Here is a 5,098-nt window from a genome sequence, read left to right on the forward strand (position 1 = left end):
ACCCACCCCTATACGTCACAACATCCCTTTAAGTTTGACATTGGGCTTTTCTGATATTCACCTGTCTCTACTTTGTGTCTCCATTCCCCGGTTACTGCAGCCATGACTACACACACACACACACGCACACACACACACACACACACACACACTGTCTTCCCAAGGGCCATTATATGAAAGACAATACACAGTCCCAACTGAGTGGAAATTAATTTAAAAATTGTTTTAGATTCGATCCTCCTCAGCCCCAAGTGAAATATATACATACGAGGATTCAAAGGACCGGCTGGTGGAGGTTGATGTATCAGTGGGTGTCTCTCGTTATCCCTATAAAGCATCGAAATGTGTTGAAATATGATAAAGTATTGATACTACATAACTTTAAGTTTGTGAATGTTACAGAACAAAAGAATGATAGCTGTAGCAAGCCTACATGTTAAAACAATTACAGCTTTCCGATTTTTTTTCTCCTACATATAGGCTCCAACTAAATAATAAAAAATCGAAACAGTGATAGTAGGCTAATACAATTGTGCATATGTCTATTATAGGGATCATTTCTAAGGCCTTTACATTTGCTTTATTTAAACAATTGATCTTTATTATTAGGCCTATTTTTTATGTTTTTACGCTGTTAAGAAAATACATAAAGAAAACCCTTAACAAACCAGGATCCAAACCACGATACACTGCAAAATAAAATCAGATAAGAGAGATCTTTATTGATAAGATCTCAGAGTTTTATCCAGCTTTAGCCAATTCTCAAGACAGCTGTGGCTTTCCACCTGTCAATAAGCTCGTTTACAGAAACAGTTTTGAGAACCAATTTGATCAGAGAGCCTAAATATCCAGATCACTAATCCTACTGCAGTCAATTAGAAATAAATCAACGTACCTGAAAGTTATTATTATTCCAATCCAAATACACAGGAATTATGTTGCGCCGAGCACCTGCCTGTTTATTATCGAACATGCCCAGAGAGTGACCCTCCATAAAAAAAGCACCAAAAAAAAAAAAAAAAAAAACGAAAAAAATCGGCCGAATTCAGAGTATGATAGATAACAGTGGTCGGAGATGATTGACTTTTCGGAGAAGTAAAATTAACTGCGAGGAATCCGGAGGGAAACTGATTGGCATGCTGTTCAGGGAAGTTGTGAGCTTTTCTGAGGGAGACCAAGGAGAGGAGCTGAAGCGTTTATTGCGCTGGAAGAAGCAGGGAGGCGGTAGCGCGGTTTGGGCGCGCGTAAGCGGGAAAGCTTTTGCAGCTCGGCAGAGAGATAATGGTGGGGGATATAAAGAGTAACCTAACGAGATTGTTCTTTACACATAGATTACATGGCAGGTCTGTGAGAATAAAACACACCCCACAGACTGTAAAAGGATTATGAATGAAAGAATAGACTAATATGTTAGGAATAAGGTTTAGGCTGTGAAAAATATAGACATATTTCAAATTTATAACAAATTGTATAATTTTAAGAGGATTACACTGTAGGCCTAATAAATAAAACTATATTGTTGCCCATAGGTCTATTCTGATTTGGTACACACACACACACACGCACACACATATTCACACATCTATGGAGGTAGATTTGTCTCAATATTATTTGTGTGAAAGATTGAGTGAGTAAATGTGTAATCTGTGAATATAAAACACCTTCCACACATACAAAGAAATAAATTGGTAAACAAAAATATCTTGCGAATATAAAACGGATCTGCAAATACACAGATTCCACGAAATAAAAACATATCTGTAAATACATTCATTTAATTTACAAATAAATGAAAAGCATCTGTGAATATCTTCCTAACATTTACAACTTTCAAACAGGCATTTGTGAATCAATTCTCTATTTGTGAAGCGAAAAATCATTCGTGGATCTCAATTCTTCGGATTTGCATTTTACATAAACAGAGTTTTGAGACAAACTTTCCGCCAGTCAGAACGAAAATCGACTTGTATCGCTCGGCCACTTTCGTAAACACGTGATCACCTGCTGACGACGCCGTTTCTGCTTTTCAAAGTAAGAGCAGGCAGTCTTCTATGAGCTGTTTTGTCCCAAATAATCTGCAACAAGCTACGTGAAATACGTTAACGATTGTAAAATATGAAGTGACAGGACCTGGTTAAGGTAGTAAGCTATGGCAGTTTGTGTTGATATTTGTTTTGTTAAGAAATGACGTATTGCAATTTTACTAATCATTTTGAATGTAGGCTAAGCCAGTGCCTTTGAATGGAGAAGCCAGTGAAAGCAGGGTGCTGGATACACAGTGATGATGATGAAGATGCATTGTAAATACACCACATTACATACATCTGTCATTTGTTTTACCATCGAGTTTAATGGAGTCACTCAGTCCATTTGTGGAAGGTGTTTACATTTACACATGGATTGTCAATCTGTTCACACAAATAACAGAGACAAATCGACCTCCATAGAAATCCCATTCATGGTTTTTACACAGTTCAAGCTTCATGAACGTTTCTGGGCCTTTCCAGATGTTTACATTAGTGTGTATATAGTCTATATGTATATATTACATGAATTTCCCCTAGGGGATAAATGGAGTGGGCTATGTATGTATGTATGTGTGTGTGTATGTATGTATGTATGTATGTATCTATTTATCTATCTATCTATCTATCTATCTATCTATCTATCTATCTATCTATCTATCTATCTATCTATGTGGCAGAATGTTCACAGCTAGAGTGAGTGACGTCACACAGAGTGGGCAGAAGGTGTTCAACTGCTCGTCCCCACAGCCACAAAGTTTCCAATAACAGTAAATACTGCATATCACAGCGGATCTTTGTGTCATTTATGCTCTGGCAAAACAAGCTGCTGCCAAACAAGTCTTCACTGATGACCTGCCTTGATGAGATGACTGACAGATTGCATTTTCATTTTCATTTTTACCCCAAAAGAGCGTAGTGACATGTAAATGTAAATGCCATGGACTGTGGGCGCTGTTTGCTTATTGTACTTGAACGTTGTCACTTTAGAGCAGGTTAAGTCTTTGAAAATTGTCAATAGCCTTTCAATTTTCATTTATAATATGGTCAGAATGGCGACATGAGTATGGGAAAATGAAAATGCAAATTACTATTAATTTCTTTTTAATTGTCTTGCCCCGTTAACACGATCATTTCGAACATCTTATGGCGTTTAAATTTGGGTGATACCACTTCATCAATGTCTGAGGGCAAATCATATAGACCTTATCATTTCAAGGAAATAAACAATTCCTCATTCAATCTATGAATTGAGGTTAAGAATATTGACATTACTATTAATGATAAAATCATATAAATGATATTGACATTGTTAATATCTGCGTTTTTATAGGCGACAACTTATTGAGAGAAATGTAACTTCAATATTTTAATTGACATATTTATTTATTGTGGTGTGTTTGTCAAAGTGCCCACTAGATGGCAGTATTAAAGCACAAATGGCAACCTGTTGAATTTTTGAGCAGACTGGAGGAGGTAAGAGCATTTGGGTTCAGTAAGCCTTTGATTTCAATGTTAACTGTTTAAGATCCTTTCTGATTGGGGGCGTATACACAGTTAGTCTGCAGTTGACCCTCTGGACAGGAATGAGAAGCTGCAGAGGATGAAGAGACAGAGCAGGTGAGGGGCGGAGCTAGGATGGAGAATGGCGCAGAGCAAGGCGCGCACCTGAACCACTCGTATTTACCTTTTACAAACCGATACAGAATTCACTGAAACCCTTGTCTTTCACATATTTCAGTGATTTAGTCAGGAGTTGTAACTAATTGACGTGATGCATGCTGGACTTAACACAATGCATGCTGGTTAGATATTTTGGTCGACTTTTGCCGACGTTACACATGCCGACGAAGATGTTTTCTTAGTCAGTGATGAAGTCAATTTGTGGTAAACACAGCAAACATTTTCAAACTAAATGCACCTTTCTTTATTTCTAAAGCTTCAAACACAGACCTCAGATCAGAGCATGGTCTCTGGTGAAGAATCTTCTGCCTCATCTTTATCTAACGTCGCCATCGTTAGGACACTGACAGGTTCAAACATGACTGACAGTGGAGGGGTTGATTGTGATTGGGTTTTCTCCTGTGATCAACACAGTGGATGATCTATCACATTTTCCAAAATAGAAGAAAGTTCATTCAACTGACTAAAAGCTGCTTTAAAGTAAGAGTCCTTCAAATTAGCACCCTGATGCATTCATTGCAATATCGGGAGTTTTTAACCATGTCACTCTCACCTCTCACCTGACTGGCTTCACTCAGTATGTTGACTGTCCAACAGGGGAAAATAAGACACTGGATCTGTTGTATGCAAACCTCAAGGAGGCCTACACTGCTTCAGCTCTACCAGGAACTGGACCCTGGAGGCCAGTGAGTCTCTAAAAGACTGTTTTGAGTGCACAGATTGGGATGTCCTGTTGGAGTCACAGGAAAATGATAACAGCAAGGACCCTGACTTTGATAGAATGGTTGAATGTACCACGGACTACATTAACTTCTGTATGGACACTGTAATACCAGCAAGGACTGGACACTGCTTTCCAAACAACAAACCCTGGATCACCAGGAACATCAAGACCCTCCTCAAGCAGAAAGAGGAGGCCTTCAGGGATGGAGACAGGGAGAAGCTCAGGTGTGTGCAACATGAGCTGAAGAGGAGATTAAAGCAGGAGAAGGAGGACTACAAAAAGAAAGTAGAGAGGAAGCTGCAGCACAACAACACCAGAGAGGTGTGGAAGGGGATGAGGACCAGGCAACATCAGGTGATGTGGACAAGGCCAATGAGTTCAACCTGTTCTACAAGAGGTGTGACACAGCCTCACATGTTCTCTCTCACTGTTTCAGCTGCAGCTTCTCCTACAGCATCTCCTCCACAATCTGACACTGTAACTCCCTCCACACTGGGGTCAAGTCTCCTGTCCTTTACAGTGTAGGAGGTGAGGGCGGAGCTCAAGAGGCTACGTCCTGGAAAGGCATCAGGCCCGGATGGTGTGTGTCCGAGGCTGTTAAATGACGGAGCAGCCCAGCTGGCTGAGCCTCTCCAGAGGATCTTTAACTTAAGCTTTCAAACAGGGA

This window comes from Seriola lalandi, unplaced genomic scaffold (assembly GCF_002814215.2).
Source record: "Seriola lalandi dorsalis isolate HSWRI2012SDOR001 ecotype SW California unplaced genomic scaffold, Sedor1 jcf7180002054861, whole genome shotgun sequence".
Taxonomy (NCBI): Eukaryota; Metazoa; Chordata; class Actinopteri; order Carangiformes; family Carangidae; genus Seriola; species Seriola lalandi.